Raw genomic sequence first — 24171 nt, 5'->3', positions numbered from 1 at the left:
GATCCCTGCACTGCATTGATCACATTTTCAAGCTTGTACTCAAGGTGTCCCATTTTGCAAATGCAGTGTACCACTCCAGGGAATATTAAATTGATTATTTTAATCTTCCCATTTTTCAAAGCCACAAGACATTTGTGAAAACCTTTAATATATTGTTTTCTGTCACCATGCATGGTCATTACCTTTACTTATATAGGCACACTAAGTATACCCAGTTACTTGTGGACATTTGCCATAAGATGTGCCCTTTTACTGTCGCATATCACTGAGCATGCTAATTCACTTATCAAGTGAACAATCACCACTCACGTCCTTTTAGTGCTGTTGCTTGCACAGTACTTTATCGAACACACAAGCTGTCACTGTTTTTCCACTTGCATAGTACCTGTGAGCATGTCCTGTTATCATGGTATGTCACTGCAGTATGTATCATCAGTGTCTTCATTCCCTTAATTTTCACACTGTTGATCATACCTAGTTACTCATGAGGCATTCACAATACATTATCGAGCATGTCTACTTGGCAGTGGTCAGTTCTGAGTCTTAGGTTTGGTGTGGCTAGCTGTCCTTTCAGATGTTTGAGGATTATGTGGACTTACCTTAATTATTCCTTTTGCATTATGAAGACTGTTTGCTTCTACTGTCACTGTACTGTTTGTTTTGTAGGACCCTAAAATGTGCCAGACTTTAATGATGTGATTTTGTATCCTTTCTAGTTTAGTTGCTAACAAGAGGGTAAGTCTTCTAGCTCCACTAATATCTTCTAGACATGATTACGAATTTTGATTTGCATCCTTTTTATTAAATAAAATACTGTACGATTTTAATGGGGAAGTTAAAATGCATATTACTGTTCACAAACTTGCATATGCTAGGGATGTGATTTTTGTGTCAATATCATGCTTTTGGAGAGGATTCTTGCAGCAGTATTATAACACTCCATTCTCTTTTTCGGACACTAGGCATCATCTAACCTGTTTTTTAGTTAGCTGAATGTCCTACCTTTATAAGTGTAATGCCAGTGTCAAGCTGCTGTTACTTCTGACTTGTAGAAAAATAGTGTTACTATGTACGTTATTCACTTCTCACTACATCCATATCATTGTTCACTTGATTGCTTTTTCTGTTCATGAGCACTTTGTTGGTCATTTTTGCCTACTTTTGGGTCAGCGAGTGTTTGAAAAAAAAAGTTTACTGTTTAAGATAATTTTTCTTGTTCCCCACTGCTGCCTGCCTGTCTGCTAGCTGTCTGCAATATTGATGTCAGATGGTATGTTTGATTTGATCTGATGTTGTCCTTTTCAGTCTCCCTCAATGTATGGATTATAGATCCGAACTCTAATCAGACTTGGCTGCATATCTCAGACTTAAGAATCCAACTCTCAAGCCTCCACCATCTACCCATAATGCCTCAGCTAGCCTACAGTACCTCAGATCTTGTTTGTTGCCATCTCGCACAGGCGCGAACACTCAGGAGCCTTTTTCACTTATTTACGAGTATTTGAGTAGCTAATATTTAGAAAACCACTTAGCTTCTAAATGTTTCTACTATTTTCCCTCATAGCCCTTTATTACCTCCTTTTTCTACCTTTTTGGTACTCTCGTTGCATACCATTGCTGGTACCAGTCCTTTCCTTTGCTTCTTCTTCCTACCCTTTATAGGGTGCTCTTTTCTTTCTTTGTCATTCTTAGTTGTGACAGAGAAAGCGATCTGCTTTAAAAAATGCACTTCCTGTGGGCACAAAATTCCAAATTCTGATGCCCACAGGGTGTGCATTTGTTGCCTATAATCAGTACACCTGAATACTTATTGTCCTATCTGTGCTGCTTTAAACTAAAGAGCCATTGCAGGTAGAAGAAATAAATTGGTCCTTAAGGGATTGCTGCCCCCGTCGTGATCTCCTCCGTCTGGGGCTCAAACCCCCAATAAGCATTCTGAAACTCCTTCGGAGTCTAGGAAGAGATCCCCTATCTGATCTCCAAAGGCTCCTCCTGCCTCCATATGCCACCTCAAAAGATCCGAAGAGCTTTGGATCCTAAAAGGAAGCCATCAGATCCTAAACCCTCATATTTGGTTATTATACTAGGACAATCTCCTAAACAGCACTCTGATCCGAAAACCTCAGATCCGACCACTAGTTTCTCAAAATCTCCTCTAACTCACTCACCCTAGTTCACAATTGATCCGGTGTCTCCTCAGCTCCATTCACCTTTTCTTCAAACCACACCAAGGAAGCACTTGAGGCCACAGTCTACTACCTCATCTGTTAGATCCTCCAGAAGTCTTTCATGGGCTGACATGGATAAGATGATGAGGAAGTTCCTCAGAGTTCAGGTTCAGATGGGGATTATTCAGGCTTCATTTCTCATTGGATCCATGAGCCTCCCTTCTATTTCCTGTGTAGTTATATCTCCTTCTCCAATCCGTCCCATGGTTTTGGAGCACTCTGATCAGAGAGTCCTAAGAGAGTCTGTGTCTGTGGTGAAAACAGGTCTTTGACTCCAGTGGTTTCCTGGACTGGTTCTGCTCCTATCCCCTCAGATTTGGTTAAGTCCCGGAGCTGAAGCATTGGCATCTGATCCGGGGGATCAGGATCTACTCTGATATTGTCGGAGCTGTCCTTGTCTCCTCAGAGCCTCGGTGCTAGCTAGCATGGTTGAGTCTTGGTTACTTCGAAGGTTTCAGCCCCGGTGTTGGCCGGTCACTGGTTCTTTCTGGTCCTTCTACATTTAAGGTAGTGGAGAGGGTTTTTGGTCATCCAAGAGATCCTGTCTCTCTTGCTGTCTCTCTCTTCCCCAAGCTGGTCCGAGCTCTGATTCCATCAGACCTACTTCACAGGGAAAGCTGGTGACATCTAGCATCCAGACAGTTTCCCTACAGGAACTTACTCTCTCTTTGGATTCATCCCCAGAGCATCTCACTGAGGAGTTCCCCATAAGAGAACATGCAAAAGGAGGCACATAGATTCCCTATGGAATCTTTCACAGAGGATACTGACTTCAGTGAAGGGCAAGGGTGCCCCAGATCTCCACTGAATGATGTCTTATTTGGAGATGTTCTACAGATTCTCAAGCAAAAAGGTGGATGGTCTTAAGATACTCCCTCCCCAGAAGAGTCAGTATTTTTGGAAGCTTTTGGTTCTGGCCCATTTTGTCTTGGGTGACTCCCCCGGCTGATAAGTTATTGACCTAGTCTCTCACCTGGCATGGAAGGAACCAGACTCTGTAGAGCCAATTCCCCGATGTCCAGACAAACTTTTAGCATCACCAAAGGGCAGACACCATTGGAGCAAAGGAGTCATTGTTAATGCTGTGGATGTCCTTCAAGGATGCATCTGCAGTCATAACATATGGGTTGTCCTGCCTCAGGCAGCCCTTCGGTCGGCCGGATTCCAAAGTCTGGGTCTGGCCTCGGCTGATGTCGCACTTTCCCTGACGTCAGAGTGTCTGGGGTATAAAAGCATCAGCCGACGCCATTTTCCTCAGTCTTTCTTGCCGCGCGGTGCCCGAAGCAGAAGCTGTTCGCAAGTGCTGGTCGGTCAGATCCAGTGAATTCAGCTACCGAAGACTTGAAAAGCTAAGTACCCCGTTGGGGACTCTTTCTTGCCTCAGCCGATGTCAGACAAAGTAAATAATTGTTTAACTTGTGGGAAACAAATACCTCATAAGGATTTCCATTCCTACTGCCTTCCTTGCTTAGGCCCAGACCACGACGTACCGGCCTGTTTAGCCTGTGCTTCCTTCATCCGACGAACTCTTAGACGTCGGTCGGAGTTTGCAGAGGAATTTTTTGGAGCCGCTTTTGCTTATAAAATGCCGTCGGAGACTCCGACTTTGCATATGGTGAAAAAACGGAAGGAAAAGGACCGAAACTCGCGGCTAGGCCTACCGCGAGTGTCTCGGTTTCGGCCGAAACCGACTCCTCGGAGATTCCTTCTTCCGAAACCATACATCTGACCACCGAGGCCCGGGAGGCCCCGGCTGAGTCGGCTACAGAACTTCCTACCGGAACCAGTGTTCAGGAAATGTCCGACACCATACCTTTGGACATTTCTACTCCTGCACGTGGGGCAGCTAGGCCCCCTGCTTCCATGTCCATTAAGGCCTTTTCAAGGGCTAAAGCTGCCAAACTATCTAAAGCTTTGCCTACCAAAACTACCTCCCAGAGGCCTTCCTCTAGTTCACAGATCCTCAGCCTTGCTGAGGACCTTATTTCCTTAATTAGGGGTTCACAACCTCACCCAGACAGGGCCTCTCACCCTCCTCCGGACAAAAGGCCCAGGACTGACCCCTCTGACCCACACTCTTCAGATGACTCCACGGATGGGTCTGAGTTGTCAGACCACCAGGAAGGGGCTTACTCGCCTTATGAGGATTCAGATGCTGAGGAATCTATCCCTTCGGCCTCCCCTCCTAAAGAGTTTTCCTTTGGTGAGACTCTACACTCCATGAGAGAACATTTTCAATGGCAAGGTCAGGATTTCTCTGATTCTAGAAAAAGATTAAGGACCTTTTTGCATTTGCCTCAACATAGGCCCTTAGCTATACCTCCTGTTCTGAATGTAATTGATGATGTGTACAATGATGTCAGTACAGCCCCTGATACTCTTCCTCCGGCCCCTGCCAAACCTGACAGATACTACAGGGTCCCGGATTCTCATTTCCATCTGTATAAAGCCCATTCTGCAGACCCAGAGACTATTTCTCAGGGCCCTAAAGGGGTTGCGGCCACTACTGCCAAAAATCCTACACCCTCTGAAAGAGAGTCTAGAGCTTTAGAGAGATGGGGAAAAAAGGTGTATACTTCTGCAACTCTTTCTGTCAGGGTATTAAATTGTCAATTTCATATGATACAGTACCAAGAGTATTTGTTAGATGAACTGAATAAGAAACTTTCTTCTCCTGAACCCCTAGACCGTAAATCCCTTCAGGATTTGGTGCACAATTCACAACAGGTTAGTAATCATTTCTTAAAATGTGGCTATGATGCACTGGAGGCTTCATTTAGATCAGCTATGACTGGGGCAGTTATTTGTAGGCATGCCTGGCTGAAGGAACAATCTTTGCCAGACCATGTTAAAGCTAAACTCCTGGATGCTCCAATGGAGAAACAAAATTTATTTGGCTCCTCTGCTCAGGAGATCTTAAAAAGGTTGAAGAAAAGGCAAAATCTGTGCAAACAGTTAAAGATTTCCTGCAAGTACAACCACCGAGATTCAGCAGAAACTGGCCTACTAAGAATTGGTCCTTTCCAGACTCGGACAGAGCCCAGAGAGGCAGGAACAGGCGCCCTAGAGGCAGAGGTCAATCGAAGGGCTCCTACAGAGGCCGTCAGTGGCAGCCTGCCAACCAGAGGAGTAGTGCAACAGCAACAACAACAACCTCTGCACCAGGACAGGCTCAATGACTTAACTCTGATTCCGCCTACCAGGGATCAACTGGAAGCACCCTTGGGCGGAAAGCTGGCTTTATTCTCAAAAAACTGGCATTATATTACAAAGGATACATGGACACTGCAAATAATAGACAAAGGATACAGGTTCCACTCCCACACTTTGCCAAAAAGAAGCGGAATGCCAAACCTTCCACCAAATCAGAGGGCAGAGGCTTTAAGACAGATCAACAATTTACTTCAGATGAAAGCTATAGAAAAGGTGCCATGTTCAGAACAAGGCCAAGGATTTTACTCCAGACTATTCCTTGTACCAAGAAAAGAAAATCAATGGAGACCTATTCTCGACCTGTCCGCACTGAACACTTATCTCATTGTGCCAAAATTCAAGATGCTGACCCTACAGCAACTTCTTCCCATGTTGGGCAAGGAGTCTTGGCTGGTGACTCTAGATCTCAAGGAGGCATACCTGCACGTCCCTGTTCGACCAAGTTGCAGAAGACACCTCAGATTTCTTGCAGGATCAGAGCATTATCAATTCTCAGCATTGCCCTTCGGCTTATCTACTGCGCCCAGAGTATTCACGAAATGCCTGGCATCAGTAATTGCACATTGCAGACTACAGGGAATTCAAATTTACCCATACCTGGACGACTGCCTAATACAAGAGGACAACAAGGGAAATTTGATAAAGGACTTGGCCTATGCCATACACCTGCTACAGACCTTGGGATACACAGTCAACATCCAAAAGTCAAGACTAGTACCATTCCAAAGGATAACCTTTTTGGGTGCAGATCTGGGCACAACCACCCAAATGGCCTTTCTCACAGAAGAAAAACAAAAACAACTTCCAGATTACTTCATGATTCTGACAAGACAAACTCAGCTTACTGCAAGGAAAATCCTGCAGGCCCTGGGTTACATGGCATCCTGCATAATTCTGATACCACATGCCAGGCTGCATATGAGGAAATTACAATGGTACCTAAGGAGTGTATGGTCTCAACACAGTCACAGTTTAGAAACCATGATACCAATCATTCCATGCCTTCAAAAGGAATTCCTGTGGTGGGCTCAGGCCTGCCAGTCCAACAGAGGGTTGCCTTTCAACAAACCAAAAACAAGGCAGACCATCACCACGGACGCCTCAGACCGAGGATGGGGAGCACACATGGAGGGCAAATGTATCCAAGGTTTATGGCCTCAAGGACAGCTAAGCATGCACATAAACCAAAATGAAATGCTGGCAGTGAGGCATGCAATCGAGGCCTTCAAACCCTTCCTCCAACAAGGCCACCTGTTAATAAGTACAGAAAACACCACGGTCATGTGGTACATAAACAAGCAGGGAGGCACACACTCTTACCCTCTATGCCGAATGGCTATGAATCTGTGGGAACTATGCCTGAATCTCAATATCCAACTACTGTCCCAATTCGTGCCAGGGAAAGAAAATACACTGGCGGACAGCTTAAGCAGAACTACCATGGATGCACACGAATGGATGCTGCACCCAGACATCTTCCAACTCATAGCAAAGACATGGGGAATGCCGGAGATAGATCTCTTCGCCTCCCCACTCAACCATCAACTGAAGACATTCTGCTCAAGGACACATACCACCCACAAGCTTGGAGGGTGGACTCTCTCTCTTTCAGCTGGAAAGCCCTAACAGTATATGCCTTCCCACCTCTCCCATTGATGTACAAGGTTCTACTGAAGATCAGGGAGGAACAGCCAAGAGTGATACTAATAGCTCCAGACTGGCCAAGGCAACACTGGTATCCATTATTGAGAAGCATGTCTCAGGCAAAATCATGGCCTCTCCCGCTATGGCCTCTTCTTCTGACGCAGAACAATTTCAAGACCCTGCATCCCAACTTGAAAACATTGCAGCTAACTGCCTGGAAAATTCCTTAAATCCCAATCCAACTGTTTTATCTCAGAGGGTGAAGGACATTATCTTGGAGGCTCGCAGGCCTTCCACAAGGAAGACATACTCAGCTAAATGGAAGAGATGTCTCATTTGGAGCACATCAAAAGGCTCAGATGTCACAGTGGCAAACATAACACATATCCTAGAATACTTAGCAGAATTGTTCCACAATGGCCTGTCCTATTCTTCCATTAAGATTCATGCTTCAGCAATTTCAGCAGAATACAATGTGGATCCACCTATCTTCTCGCACCCTCTCCTCAGACAATTTCTGAGAGGGATCAAAAATATTAAACCTCCAAGAAGACCCCCTCTACCTGCTTGGGATCTCAACTTTGTGCTGGAGAAACTGACACTTCCTCCTTTTGAACCAGCAGCATCAGCGGATCTACAGTTTCTGTCTTGGAAAACTGCATATCTTCTGGCAATCACTTCAGCAAGAAGAGTATCTGAGTTACAAGCATTAATGGCAGTGCAGCCATTTCTTATTTTCCACCAGGACAGAGTTTCACTAAGAACCAATCCTACTTTTATGCCAAAGGTGGTATCTAGGGTATCCTTGAACCAAACTATTCACTTGCCTACGTTCTTCCATAATCCACAGAATAGAGGGGAAAAACTTTTGCACACCCTGGATATACACAGACAACTACGCTACTACTTGGACAGAACAAAAACTAGCAGAAAAACTGACCAACGTTTTGTAGCATATGCTACTGGGGTGCAAGGAAGAGCAAATTCCAAACAGACAATTTCAAAATGGATAGGAAATTGCATTCGATTTTGCTACTCCTTTCATGGAAAGACAGTTCCTGAAAACATCAGGCCTCATTCCACAAGGGCCACGGCCACCACTACAGCCTTCCTACGAGGGGTGGCTACCAAGGACATTTTAGAAGCTGCTACTTGGAGCTCCGTGCATACATTTGCCAAGCATTACAATCTACCTTTATACTCCAGATCCAGAGCAGGTTTTGCTACTGCAGTCCTGCAGGGGATCTTAACTACACCATCCTTTTCTTAGTACCTCCTCCCCCAGATTGGCTATGGTATTCTACCCATATGTTATGAATGCAGATGCATCCTTGAAGGACATAGTACAGTTTTGTACCTACCATAAATATAGATGTCCGATAGGTATGCATCTGCAGTCAGGATTACCCTCCCTCCTACCCCTCTGTGGTATTCCTAGGGTACTTACCCCTCTTTTAGCTAGCTGGGGGAATCTATTATGGTGTATTTGTTTGTTTATACATGTATATAATTTTGCAAATGTTTGGAACTTTTCAGCATTTATCCAAATTTAGCCTTCCTAGAGGGCACCTGGCATCTGGGGCAAGAAAAACTGAGGAAAATGGCGTCTGCTGATGCTTTTATACCCCAGATGCTCTGACGTCGGGGAAAGTGCGACATCAGCCGAGGCCAGACCCAGACTTTGGAATCCGGCCGACCGAAGGGCTGCCTGAGGCAGGACAGCCCATATGTTATGACTGCAGATGCATACCTATCGGACATCTACATTTATGGTAGGTACAAAACTGTACTTTTTGGTGGCAGCCACAAAAAAGGAGCTAGCCGAGCAGAGCTCCTCTGCTCATCCCCCTACTAGAGAGTCGAGGGCATTGGACAGGTTTGGAATGCCCCTATTTGGTTCAGTCAGGAGTCCCTGAATTATTTAGTGCACTTTACGAGGCTGCAGGGGGATTTGAAAAAAGGATCTCTCCATATCCCTCTTGAAGTCCATGTCTGTGGAGGACTGTAAAAGTTCATCCTCACAACTGGCCACTCTATCATCCATTTCCAGTGCATCCATGAGGTTGATATCCCATGATGCAGAATTTCTTTCCAGGACTTGCATGGGGACAACTCCTGCAGGGACAGAGTGGGGACTTCAAATGGAAGACACAGTCCTTGCAGCAGAGGAGGCCTGCAAAACCAGGGTTTCTGAGATTCCTTTCCAGATAGAACCTTTCGGTGCTCCTGAAAGGTTGCCTGAATGCTCATCTCTGGAGGCAGCTGGGTGGGCACTTATCCTTGTTCCCAGATGCCTTGTCTTCTATAACAAAAGATTATTGGGTGCTAAAAATAATATCCAGAGGTTATTTCATACCATTTTTCAGGATTCCCCCAACCAAAAGAAAAAAGGTTCCCGACGTGCAATCCAGTCAAAGAGAAGCTGCAACTCAAGAAATTCAAAAGCTGCTGGAAAAAAAAGTCATCCAGGAAGTCCCACCAGACCAAAGAGGATTCGGAACTCAATGTTCCTTTTAGTGCCAAAGAAGACATGGGACCAGAGAAAATCTTGGATCTAAACAACCTGAACCAATTTGTGAAGTCAGAGTTCCGAATGGTCATGGTTCAGTCCATCCTGCCCTTTTTGTGCAAGGATGATTGAATGTGCTCAGTCTGTCTTTAGGACATGTGCTATTACATCAAGATGAACAGATGTTCCTGAAGATATCTGCACCTTCAGTTGGGATCCAGTCACTATCAGTTCAGAGCCCTGTCCTTTGGTCACCCCACAGCCCCCAGGGTATTTACGAAATGTATGGTAGTGGTAGCAGCTCACCTGAGACTGCTGTGATTTCAAGTGTTTCCATATTTAGTTGACTGACTCTTTACTGCCCCAACCAGGTACCTCTTGGAACAGTCCAGGGACTGTTTGCTCCAACTTTTGGCAAACACTAGGTATTACAGTCAACACCTCCAAGTCCAAACTGCACCCAGTACAGAGCATGAAGTTCATCGGTTCCCAACTGAACACAATAAGTGAGATTGCTGGTCTGCCTGCACAATGTATAGATGCAATCAAGTTTCAGGTACAGCAAATTGTAGTTCATCCTGCTCCATCTTAGTTTTTATGACACGTTTCTATATGCATGCTCTCCAGTGGACTCCAGCTGTGCAGTGGTTTATTCTGCATCATCCTCTATCCTTCCCAATCAAACTTATTTGGCTATGTAGAAATCCACTTCATTGGATTCAGTCGGATGGCATTTACCTGTACCATTCTTTTATTCCATCTCCTTCAGTGGCTATTGTGACCACGGACGCCTCCCAGTTGGGGGGGGGGGGCATTTCTTGGGATGTAATGTGGTTCCTCCAGGAGACCATTTTGCCCATCAGTGTCCTAGATATGAGAGAGGTCCTATTAATGTTGCAGGCCTTTCAAGATATTCTCCCTCTGGGGACTATTGCGATTCAAACTGAACTGACAACATGTTTGTGGTCTGGTACATCATCAAACAAGGGGGAACCCAATCTTACCCCCTCTGTTAAGAAGCTATGAGAGTGTGGCAGTGGGGGAGATCTCTCTCCTCCAGCCACTTACTAGTGGCAATGAACGTTCTGTGGAAATCCATTATACTAGAGGACAGACTTAGAAGGTCCATTTTGACACCTCACAAGTGGTCTCTCAGTCAGTGGTGGTGAAGATTTTCCATCATTGAGGGCAACCTTGCCGATATCTCTTTGCTTCTTTCCACAGCAAGTGCAGCAGGTATTTTGCTCTAAACCCTCTTCAGGGGAAGACACCAAGAGACGCTCTAGTGCAGGTTTGACCCTTCAGTCTCTTTTATACCCATCCCAGTTACCTCTGATTTCAAAATTTTTACAGAAGGCAAGTCAGTTGAAGACCTCAGTTATCTTCATTGTCCCTTCTGGCCTCGCCAAGTGTGGTCCCCCTTCCTTTCGTCTCATCTTCGATATCTGCCATGAATATTGGACCCCAGTCCAGACCTCCTCTCGCATCCCTTGGCGATGAAACATCCCAGTAGTCTTGACCTCAAACTATAACCCTATAGTTTCTCCAGTTAGTTTGATAGTTAGACAGCCCAGGCTTTCCTCTCGTTAGACATGTACTTTTATCTTCCCCAGAAAGTGTCTACAAGAAAGATGTACAAGAGTAAAATGGAAATAATTCTCAACTTGGGCTCTTAAAAAGGACATTGATCCTTTCACTGCTCCTGTTTTTTTTTTTTTTTTCAGTTCTAGAATTGTTAGTGTCTTTTTCAAGAAGGTGCTGGTTTCTCAACAATTAAAGTTCATTTGGCAGCCATATCAAATTTTAATTCAGGAGAAAAAGCTTCCGGTTTAGCTTCTTCCAAATTGTGTAAAGCTTTTCTAAAAGGCACCTGCTTACTTAGGCCCCCAGTAAAAGATCGGTCTCCTCCATTGGACTTGACAGTAGTACATCAGCGCTGACACAACAATGTTTTGAACCTTCAGCCAAAACTGATTTAAAAATTTGGTCTTGGAAAACAGCATTTCTAATTGGAATTACTTCTGGTAGGAACATTTCTGAACTCTAGACTCTAATCTTTCAAATCCCCTTACATTGTTTCTCACAAAGACAGAGTTTCTTTATGAACCAGCCCATCTTTTTTAACAAAAGTAGTGTCTCAATCGAATATCAAACAAACAGCCTATCAAGCCTATCTTCTTCCCTAATTTTTCAAATAAGGGAGAGCACAGGAAAACTGACCAGATGCTTGTTTTCCTCACTGAACAGACTGGGATCACCAGTTTCTAAAATTACCCTGGCAAAATAGATTTACTGATTGCATTTCTTTTATATATACTCAGCAAGGCCTTTCCCTATCAAAGCCTCCTAAGGCTCATTCAACTAGGTTCATGGCCACTTCTACTGGCTTCTGATCTATAATCCCATTGATGACATTTGCGCAGCAGCTACCAGGTCCAATACTCCTACCTTTATTATTCATTGCAAGCTAGATTTGGTTTCTAGAGGTAGAGCTGCTTTTGGTTCAGCAGTTCTCAGGAATATCCTTGCATGATGGCCACTCAAGATTCACATAGCTGGTGGCTCTGTCCCATATGTTGTTGAGGAAGAATGAAAATGACAACATCAGATATGAAGGTTATGTGCTCGCATAACTATGCATCTGTGTTGTCCATTTTCAGTCTTCCTCAACTCCCCACCCTCCTCTCGCTTTCCTGTTATCTTCTGAAGTGATCTCATGCTTGTTTTTTCCCCAGGTTTGAGCCCTGTCTTACTGTAATTTTCCTTTTTCCTACTCTATCTTAGGAGATATATATCTATCTATCTATCTATATATATATATATATAGCAGTAAACTCTATCTGAGGTACTGCAGGATAGCTGGTGCATTATAGGTAGAAGGAGGAGTTCGAGAGTTGGGTCCGTAAGTCTGAGATATGCAGCTGAATCAGAACTGAGGTTGGATCCATAACCATATGTTGAGGAAGAATGAAAATAGACAACACTGGTACATAGCCATGGTGAGTACATAACTTTTCATTTTCCTCTGTACTGAGAACTATTTACTGGATGACATCAACCAGGCAGCTGTCATGTTTTTTGCAGTTTTAGAGAAACTTAGCTTTTGATGCATTTCACACTGAACTCTTTAGCTGGAATTCACAAAAAGTCAAGGTAATACACACCAGTTTGCACAGGTAGCAGCATGACACTGGCTGTGAATGATTTTATTAACACTTGATCTTTCATGATCGAGGCTGTCCAGTATCAGGACTGGTTAGCTACAGGCAAAAGGTGCTCATTATCTTTAAGACTCTGTTACTAAAACTCCACCCTTGTATTCCATAATACACCATTGTTCCCCTTCTCTCCAGATCTCATTTGCCACGTTTCAAACTGCATTGAGATGTGATTCCAGTCTTGCTTGGTAGTAGAAAATTTGGATAAAAAGTGGAATAATCCCCTTTCAGTGAATTATCACTTTGTATCCAGTGAGCTCTCTGCATCATTCTTAGATTTTGTTAGTGAATGTTTAAAATAGTTAATTTATTAACTGTAGAGTAATTATTCCTTCCACAGTCCATTCACCAACTTGTTTCAACTGGTTGCCAGGTTCTTGGACTCATTTGGCAGATGTTCTTTGTGTTTCACTGTTGCAGTCATTACATTTGGGTAATCTTCTGGCAGGTTGCCCTCAGTCGGCCTGAATAACAAAGTCTTGGGTCCTGCGTCAGTTGCTGTCTCCTCTTCCATGACGTCAGGTCATCAGGGATATAAAACATGCAGCCAACGCCATTTTATTCAGTCTTTCTTGCCACGTGGTGCCCAAAGCAGAAGCAGTTCGCAAGTGCCAGTCGGCCGACTCCTGAAATTTTCGTATTCGAGTTTCAGAACCGAAGTCTTCAAACTAAAGCCAAGTACCCCATTGGGAAAACTTTTTCTTGCTCCTTACCGATGTCGGTAAAAGTTAATAATTGCATTACTTGTGGGAAGCAAATACCTCATAAGGATTTTCATTTGTACTGTATTCCTTGCCTAGGCCCTGATCACAGCATGCCTTGCTGTCGGTTTTGTGCTAGATTTAACCAATGCACTATTAAGCATCGGTATATTTTTGCTTCTAAATATTTTGGTTCAAGTTTTAATTATCCTGAAATGTTGTCGGTTAGCAATCCGACTACTGGAGTTCATAAAAAACGCAAAGAAAAAGAAAGAAACAGACAGTCGAGGCCCAAAACCGACGACAAAGCTTCTAAGCCAGTCACAGGTGCTCAGTGAGGCGCTTTCACAGCCCCTGATACCTGCTACTTTTGAGTCACAGTCCTCTACCGAGCCCCATTCGGAGTCCGGTATGCCGCGAGATTTTCAGTATTGAATCTCAACTCAAAGGTCAAAAACAATTTCTGTGTCTAAAAAACTGATGCATGAGCCACGTGCTCAGGCCCCTATGCCTAAAAAACAGTTGATCAAAATGACTGAGGATTTAATTACCTTGATCAGGGGTTCCCAACCCCCCCCCCCCCCCCACTGCTAAGAGGCCTAGGCAATGCACTGATTATGAATCTTCAGATCAGGTTTCCATTTCTTCTGATTACTCTTCTGATAAGGAATTTTCTATTCCACCCTATGAGTATTCTGATGCAGAGGAATCCATTCCATCTGCATCTCCTCCTGAGGATTACTCTTTTGGAGAGACTTTGCATACTTTAAGGGAACATTTTCACTGGGAGAGTCAGGACTTCTCTGAATCAAAAAAGAGGCTTAGGGATTTCCTTCTTCCTCAGTATAGGCCTTTGGCAATACCTCCTGTATTAGACATTGTTGATGATGTGTTCTTGGAATCGAGCATGGATCTTGATTCCCTGCTTTCGGCTCCTAGTAAGCCAGACAGATATTACAGGGATCCTGACTCCCACAAATTTCTTTTCAAAAATCCTACTGCTGATCCTGAGACTATTTCTCGGGGTCCCAAGGGTGTAAAGGCCTCTACAGCCAAAAATCCTACCCCTTCTGATAGAGATTCCAGGGCGCTGGACAGATGGGATAAAAAGGTTTATACGTCTGCATCCTTGGCAATCGGGGCTTTAAACTGCCAGTTTCATATGCTTAAATATCAACAGCATGTTATGGGATTACTAAAACAAAAAATGATGTTGATTTCTGATTGTGTGGAAAATAGGGTTACAGGAATTATTGCATTCAGTAGAACAGGTTAGAAAGCATAATTTGCAATGTGGCTTTGATTCCTTGGAGGCCTCTTATAGGGCCGCCGTTACTGGATCTGTGATTAGAAGGCATGCCCGGCTCAAGGATCAAAATCTGCCTGATCATGTTAAAGCTAAATTGTTGAATGCATCTTTGCAGCATGAATACTCTGTTTGGTAATAAGGCAGAAGAGGTTTCAAAGAAAATGGAAGACAAAGCTAAATCTATGCAAACTGTAAAAGATTTCTTGCAAGTGCAGCCACCCAGGTTTAGTAGGCACTGGCCTACTAAAAATTGGTCCTTTCCTGTGTCCAACAGAGCCACTCAGGGCAAATCCAGGTGCTCAAAAGGCTCCAGATACCAATCACAGGGTTCTTATAGATCAAAGCAATGGGGTGCCTTCACCTCCAAATCTGGAGGAAACAAAGCACCACCCTACAGTAAGCAGTCTCCATGACTTTCCTCTACCAGCACCAAGCACTTATCTTTTGGCAGCCCCCTTGGGGGGAAAACTAGCACTTCATGCTCAAAATTGGCAGTTAATTACCCAGGACAAGTGGGTATTAAACATATAGTATCCCAGGGGTGCAGATTTCATTTCCATACATTGCCAATCCCAAATGGGTGGCCGGATCTGCCACAAAACCAGTGGGCAAAGGCCCAGAAACAAGTCATGTCCCTCATGGATATGGGGGCTATTCAATCCGTACCAGAAAAGGAAAAAGGACAAGGTTTTTATTCAAGACTTTTCCTGGTACCCAGAAAAGACAATTCATGGCGTCCAATACTGGATGTATCGATTCTGAACACGTTCCTGGACATTCCAAAATTCAAAATGCTGACTTTGCAACAGCTACTGCCTATGCTAGGCAGTAACGCTTGGTTAGTAACTCTAAACTTAAAAGAGGCATACCGGTATGTCCCAATAAGGGAATCATGCAGAAGATACCTCAGTTTCAAAACCGTTTTTTTGCATTACCAATTCTCTGCACTGCCCTTTGGCTTATCTACTGCGCCCTTTACAAAGTGCCTGGCACCAGTTATTGCATTCTGCAGACAAGCATTCAAATTTATCCTTATCTGGATGATTGTCTCATTCAAGCAGAGGACAAGGACACTCTTCTTCAACATCTGGTGTTTGTAAAAAGGCTTCTAGCATGCCTAGGGTACACCATAAACAAAATAAATCACAACTGGTACCCTCTCAAATAATTACATTCCTGGGTGCAATCTTGACTACAACTGCCCAGAAGTTTTACCTCACGCCAGACAAAGGCAACTAAAAACATACTTCAAACAAATGGCAACAAAAACCCAGTTATCTTCAAGACAAATTCTGCAGGCTTTGGGGTTCATGGCGTCCTGCATTTTACTAATTCCATATGCGAGACTGCATATGAGGAAACTTCAGTGGTACCTAAAAAGTTTATGGAGTCAACATTGTCACAGCCTGGAAATAATGATTCCTCTCATTCCCTGCCTACAACAGGATTTTCTTTGGTGGGCAGAGACATGTCACCAAAACATGGGACTGCCACCCAAACCCTAACTACAGACGCATCAGACTATGCTTGGAGGGCCCACCTGGCAGGGAGATGCATTCAGGCCAAATGGAGCCCAAACCAAATGCATCTGCATATCAACCAGAAAGAGATGCTAGCTGTTCAGAATGCTCTAACAGCCTTCAAGGACTTACTTCATTCAGAACTACTACTGATAAAGACGGACAACACCACAGTTATGTGGTACATAAACAAGCAGGGGGGTACACATTCCTACCCCCTTTGCAGACTAGCCATGGCTTTGTGGAACACAGCCTTGACTTACCAAATGCATCTTCAAGCTCAATTCCTGCCAGGAAAGCAAAATACTCTGGCAGACGACCTAAGCAGAAGTCTTATGGGACCCGTACGAATGGAAACTGGATCCACAAATCTTCAGCATGTTAACACAGAAATGGTGAAGCCCAGATATAGATCTATTTGCCTCTCCCCAAAATTATCATTTGGACAAATTTTGCACAAGAACTCATCACAAAAAAGCATGGAAAGTGGATGCTCTATCCTTCAGCTGGAAAAACTTTAGTCTATGCCTTTCCCCCTCTGTCTCTGCTCGCCAAGGTCTTACTAAAAGTCAGACAGGAAAAATCAAAAATTATCCTAATTGCTCCGGACTGGCCTCGCCAGCACTGGTACCCACTTCTAAGGAATATGTCACACCTTCCTCCATGGTACTTGCCTCACATACCTCATCTACTGTCTCAGCAGAACTATCAAATTCTGCACACACCGCACCAAACTCTGAATCCTGCAGCATGGCTAATCAACTAATTATTCAAACAGCTCTCAGTAAATCTGGGATGGATGTCATTTTGGAAGCCAGAAGGCCTAGTACTAGAAAAACTTGTGCTGATAAATGGGAAGAAATTCTGTGCTTGGAACCAAGCACAAGGAATAGACACAGCAAAGCCCAATATTCCTCAGATTTTACAATATTTGACTGAGATGCTGGACAAGGACCTATCTTTTTCTTCAGTAAAAATCCATGTCTCTGCCATCTCGGCTCATTACAACACAAAGCCTCCCCTCTTTTCTCATCCACTGCTTAAACAGTATCTTAGAGGGGCCAAAAATTTAAGGCCTCCCAGAAGAGCACCAACTCCTGCATGGGACCTGAATTTTGTGCTGGAAAAACTCACCCTGCCTCCTTTTGAACCAGCAGCTACTGCGGATATAACATTTCTATCTTGGAAAACAGTTTTTCTTTTGGCAGTCACTTCAGCAAGAAAGTTTCAGAACTACAGGCTCTCATGGCAGTAGAGCATTTTATTATATTTTTACCCAGACAGGGCATCCCTCAGGACCAATCCTTCTTTTATGCCTAAGGTGGTATCCAGTGTGGCTCTTAACCAGACCATTCACCTGCGAACATTTTACCCAAATCCATAGAACAAGGGGGAGCGGATTCTGCATTCATTGGCTGTACACAGACAACTAAGATTCTATTTAAATAGAACCAAGTTGCTAAGAAAGTCTGAGCAACTACTGGTAGAATTTGCTGCAGGATCAGAGGGGAAGGCTATATCAAAGCAGACTATTTCTAAATGGATAAGCCACTGCATTCGTTTATGCTATTTACACCATGGTAAACCTGTGCCCCGGGGGATCAGATCACATTCCACCAAGGCTGCCTCTACTTCAGCAGCTTTTCTTAGAGGGGTCCCAACCAAAGACATTCTAGAAGCTGCTACCTGGAGCTCTGTTCATACTTTCACAAAGCATTATCATTTACATCTCTTCTCCAAATCCAGGGCAGGCTTTGCCACTGTAGTCCTGCAGGGCCTTATAGCCACTCCTAATGCTGTTTAGTTCCATCCTCCCATCCGTAGCTTTGGGATTCTGCCCAAATGTAATGACTGCAACAGTGAAACACGAAGAACATAGTACAGTTGTCTACACTTACCATAAATGTAGATGTTTGAGTGTATTCACTGTTGCAGTCTGGGTTACCCACCCGCCATCCCCCTTTCTAAACCTTTTCTTTCCTTCACTATACTCAAAAGCCTTTGTGGTGTATTTACTTTTAGTTGAAGGTAAATTTTTATGTTTCTAAAAGTGCATTTATATATTTATATATATTTTTGCTCCCCATTTTGGGGGCACCTGACATCTGAGGCAAGAAAAACTGAATAAAATGACGTTGGCTGCATGTTTTATACCCCTGACGTCATGGAAGAGGAGACAGCAACTGACGCAGGACCCAAGACTTTGTTATTCAGGCTGACTGAGGGCAACCTGCCAGCAGATTACCCAAATGTAATGACTGCAACAGTGAATACACTCTAACATCTACATTTATGGTAAGTGTACACAACTGTACTTTCTTTGGTGTGTAATGGTATTATTGGCTGACTTGCTAGTTGGATTTAGTTTTGTTATGCTAGTCTTGCTGCTGATTCTGTCTTTTCTTTATAGGTAGGGCCTCAGGGTTCTGTAGATGCTCTAAGTATGGACAGAAAATTTCTCATGAGGATGCTGACTTTTTCCGTCTGGAGTGACTAGCAGTGGAACATGTAGGTGCTAGACATTTCTGATAGATTTGGTTCCAAGGTAAAGCAATTTGCTTTTGAAGAGATTGTTACTCTCGGAGTCTTTTACCTGGAAGACTAGAAAAACAGAAAAAGAACATGATGGACCTCATTTTTATTAACCAGGGGAGAAGTTTTAGACAGGAATTAATAAAGAGGTGAGGGATTTTATTTGGGAAGGAAAGAGGGCAGAGAGACAAGTGGGATAAGTTGATCCTTCCAAAACAACGAGGAGGTGTAAGAATACCTGATTTTGGGGCATTATTTTAGAGCTACACAGTTAAGGCTGTCTTACAGAACACAAACAGAAAGCTCCAGTTCATCATAATTATCCCTTTCTACTTTGAAGCAGGGGTTAATTCAAGAAATAAGGAAGGAATGAGTTTTCCGATGCAGATCCTTAAGTAGATTGACAGTCGTATATAATGTTGTATTCGTAAAGTAGCAGAAAGTATACTAAGAACTAAACCAACATGGGGGTGGAGAAAGGAGGTTTTGATGGTAGGGATGGCTGCAATTAGTGGTATAGAGAATATACAAGAGGGGGCTGGAATTTACTGAAAACTGTTAAAGAAACCAAAGTATTTTAACCAATTAATTAGAGAAGGAAAGGTAATAGAACTTGAAGAAGCCAAGAATGCATTTGGATTGCAGGCTAGGAATTGACTTCACCGTCATGGATTGATATCAGAGTATAGAAAAAGAGAAAGGGGAAAGGGAATCCTAAATATAAGGCCTGCAATGGCTGAGTTTTTTAACTGAGTCTAGAACAGAAGCTGCTGTTAAAAAAAATGAATAATTAGTAGGGCATATAAAATATTACACAAAAACTATTGGATACGACTCTGTCAGAGGAGGTCAGGAAAGATTTGGAAAAGAGATTAGATATGGAATTCACAAAGAAACAATGGGAGTACGTGTATAGCTACCAGGTATGTAACAAAGTCCAGAATATTTAGGATTTTTGCGTGGAAGTGTTTGCATAGATACATTTGTACCCCAAGCAGACTCCAAAGAATTTTTCCTCCACGAAATGGCAAATGTTGGAGATGTGATGGGGAAGAAAAGGTAACTGGAAATATATATTGTTGGAGTCTAATGAATTGGCAGACTAAAAACTCCCTACAGAGTATTCTGTCAGGAATACACTTTTTTGAGCTGGGATGTAGGATCTTAATTGCTTAGACATAGCAAGGCCTTGTTAAGTTTAATTCTGGTGGCTGCCAAAAAATCAATTACTAGAATATATAAATCAAAGTCTGCAATATTGTAACAGAGATAGAAGAAAAGGAAACTGGACCTTTAGAAAAGGATAGGCGTATTTTACATACAAAAAAATGGAAACTGAGGGCACAGTACATGGAGAAAAATATTTTTGAGGAGGAATGCTAAATAGGAGGCAGGAATTGAGTAACTGACGTAACATTATTTGGATTGTAGAATATATAAAAAATATATGTGATGCATAATGTTTGTAAATATGTACTTGATAATATGGTTTGATTACTTTTATATAAATATAAGTTTGCTTATGTCACGAGTAATAATTCAGTAAAGCTGTTCAAAAAAAAAAGATGGGTGGAAGCTAAAGGCTTAGGTAGGTCTTCCCTTTAGTAGTAAAAGTGCCTCGGGTAGAAGTCTGCCATCCTCAGGCCACTTAGAATCAAGCAGTAGCAACTGGGGTCTGATAGATGGAAGTTTGTGTTCTCCCTGATCTGCTTGTCAAGAAGACAGTCTCCCTCTCCAGGAAAAGGAATTATCTGGATACCTAGACCAAAGACCATGTTTCTCTATTTCAATTTGTTCTTCAAACACTTTCCATAGTACCTCATTTCATGTTGCTACAGAAGATGTGATGAGAGCATTGGGTAAAGCACAGATCATGTTAAGTATCCTTTTTCCCCCCTTCTGTTTAATTGAGCAGCAAGAGAAGATCCCCACACTTCTACTTCTCTTTTCCCAATCCCTGTACCAGGTGTTTTGGAGCAGATTTTGTCCTCTACCAACTCCTTTATTGGCACTGATGTCATCTTTTGAGTCAGCAATGATGGGACCCCTCTCTGCATCATTAACCTCAGCTATGGGATTTTCATTGTCTATGTTTATTAGGGTTCAGGTCATGTGTCAGTGTATCAGTGCCTATTTCAGCCCCGACACACTCAAGGTGATTCTGTGTCGACCATATCTACTTTCAGCACCTTGACAGCAGAATCTTCCTGCACACTAGCATGTGTCTTGGTGCCAGGTGTTGGAATGGCTCTTTCATCAGTTACTTTGACACAAACATCGAGTCTGTCAGTTTCCTCAGTACAGCGTGTTTTGCTGCTGGTTGTTCAGGATCAAGAAACGATACAAAAGCAACCTTAGGGGTTTGACAGCAACCACTTGAACTCAACACTGTCTTTCACACCACCTTTGGGTGCACCTCATTCTAGTCCTTTAGCTCAATCATCTTTTCCTTGTAAAGACAGTGGAAGAAAGCTGCTGCAGAGAAAAATCATCAATATCCCAGTGCAGGTTCCTACTTCTCACACCCTGCCGACACACACGCGCACAAAAACACATACCATGAGTGATCCTAGGGAGAGAAGTTGTAAAATAAAACACTTGGACTTCCCTATATAGTCATCCACCTCAGATACTATTCTAGAAAGGGAAGCATTTCAGTATCATTATCAGTGATTGCAAATGTGTGGAAATTTTAAACGTGATGAAAAAGAGGGTCATAGCCAACCAGCCCAGTTTCTGTCAATGACTATATTCTGCAGGGAGATTTCCATTATAACTTTCTCACCTTTTGGGTGGTTCCGCTGCAGTCCACATGATTTTGATAGTCTTGTTGAGGACTTTGCAAGAGCCAGTTCCTATCCTTAAGAAAGAAGACAAGATCATCTGCCGCCACCCCCCCACCACCACCACCACCAAGAACTGTGCTGGAGTAAGGCCCATTTAACTCGCTCCATTTTATGGGCTATTACCCCCTCCCCCCCCTAAAAAAGAGCCATCTGAGAAGACCCTAGTGGTTCAACAAGTTGGGCAAGGAGTATAGAGTTAGACCATTTTCATAGGTTTGGTGGGAATTTGGCAGAAATTAATGGCCACTTAAGCCAATGAGACTACTGCATAATATCATTATGACTTGTACCCTGGTTGAGCTTCAGATGAAGAAAAGCTGCAGAAGAGAAAGCAGAAAGGAAAAACATTTGTAATTGTTGGAGTGAAGTTCTCTTCTACTGAAAGAACCTTTCGTGTAAATCAGTGGAGTACATGAACCCATGGTTTATGAAGAGTCAACACCACCACTTTGAGCAGTGTTGTGATAGAAACCAGCATGGTCTTCAGGATCACTAAAATGGGGACCATATTTGAAAGAGGTAGTCTGCAGTACCAGAAATTCTGCAGCCCTGCCTCCAGGGGGTGCAGCTGTAGACCTAGCTGACAGACTGTCTCTGTGGAGAAGTTCAAGTAGGCTCTCTCTGCACCATCTGCTTTGTAGGCCACCAGACTGAGCAAACGGGATTATGGAGATGGTGTTAAGAGATGATAATTTTCCTTTGTGATCCCACCAAGACAAGTGTTCCTAATAGCAGATGTTCTGCCTCCCACTTCAAAGGACCCAGCCAAGCTAGAGGCAATAAACTTGTCAAAATATGGTACTCAAGAGGTCCTACCAAACCGGAAAGAATCCAGAGTTTATTCAATATTTTTTGCAGTTCCCAGGAAGAAAAGAGGGCCTCAAGTTCCGCATTAGAGCTAAATATTTGAGAAAAGGTGAGGTCTTGATGGTGACGGTGTGGTCAATCCTCCCATGTTTGCAGGAGGGAGACTGTGCATTTTTAGGTTGCCAGGATCCCTGTTTGCACACCAAGATAGCCAAGGACTACTGGAAATGCCTGTGCTGCAGGGTTGGAGCCATTCACTGTCTGTTCTGTGCCCTTCCATGTAGTTTAATCACAGCCCCCAGGGTGATGGCCAGTACATAGCAGCCATAGCAACCTGTCTCAGGCTGAAGAGCATTCTCACGTTCCCTTAGCTAGACAGCTGGTTTATCCCAGCCACAACAAAGGAACTGCTGATCAGGAAATAACTTTCTTCTGTGGTTCATGATCTTGGGATTTTTTACCGAAACCATGGAGTCGCAGCTGGGGATGGCACTGTTGCAAGTGCTGAAATTCATCTTTTGCCACCTAGACATAGACATCTGTAGTCTGTCTTCCATCAGACCAAATTGCCAACATTCAGACAACCATATGCATTGTCCTGATGTACCCCAAACCAACAGTCACTTTTGCATCAAGGATTATGGGTGTAATGTCAGCAACAATTTTCTTGGTTCCCTTTACAAGATGCAAACACAGAGTCATATGGACTTAGAACTTGGACCCAGTGCCCCTTCCAGTTTGATTATCAGAGACTTAACATCAGCATCTTCATTGATGACTTCCTCAAGGCAGTCTTTCGTAGGTATGTCCCTTTGTGTTGACAGACTGGGAGAAGAAAGGACAAATGAATTTGCTCAGGCATAAGGTGAACTATTGTTTAGGCATGCAATCCAGGGGACATGATCTCAAGTGGCCTCTATGCACATCAGTATCCACGAGATGAGGGTAGTCCTGCAAGACTCTTTCCCAGAGTTTGATTGCCATCCATTCCAGTAACATAGTAGTTTTGTATGTCAACATGTGTGTAGAAACTCACTCATACTCCTCCTGTTGGAAAGTGATAGCACTAAGGGAGGGGCCATGTTGATACACTGTCTTTTGATTACAATGTATATTCCCAGGCAGACCAGTTGTCTAGCAGAATAGCTCAAGCCGCTCTTACTGATGCCTTACCAAGTGGTCCTTGGGTTAGTCAGCAGTGAATGCCATCTTCTGCTACTGTGGAAGACTTTCCTGTGATCTATTTAGATTGCCAACCAGTGCCAAATGCAGCAGTTATTTTTTCATAATTATTCCACAGGGACAGACACCCCAGGATGCTGTAATCCAGCAGTTGATCCCTAAGTCTTCCTTACGCTTTTCCCCATTTCCACTTGTAATAAAATTTGTGCAGAAAGCAAAGACACACAAGGTTTAGGTCATCCTTGTAACCCCTTTTTGACCCAGACAAGTTTAGTTTCCACTGCTATGGCATCACCTAGTGCAGAAACATCTTTTGCTTTGACTCCCAAAAGGGTTGCTTATCCCACCCATCTGGTAGTCCTTACGCAGACCTTCATTCTCTAACACTAACTGTGTAGTTTCTGAAGTTTCCCTGATGGCCACAGGGACCTGTTCTCTTTAAAGGTGATTTATATTATTACA

The 24171-nt window shown here is 43.4% G+C and overlaps 1 protein-coding gene across 1 annotated transcript in view; it reads left to right on the top strand.

Annotated features, from left to right (window-relative positions):
* Positions 1-24171, top strand: part of UAP1L1 (UDP-N-acetylglucosamine pyrophosphorylase 1 like 1) — a 397656-nt gene that overhangs the window by 342230 nt on the left and 31255 nt on the right. The window lies entirely within an intron of this gene.

This window comes from Protopterus annectens, chromosome 16.part0, assembly GCF_019279795.1.
Source record: "Protopterus annectens isolate FY-2018-M chromosome 16.part0, PAN1.0, whole genome shotgun sequence".
In the NCBI taxonomy this organism is placed as follows: Eukaryota; Metazoa; Chordata; order Ceratodontiformes; family Protopteridae; genus Protopterus; species Protopterus annectens.
Note: the sequence above shows the minus strand (reverse complement) of the source record. Positions and strands in the feature narration are given on the sequence as shown.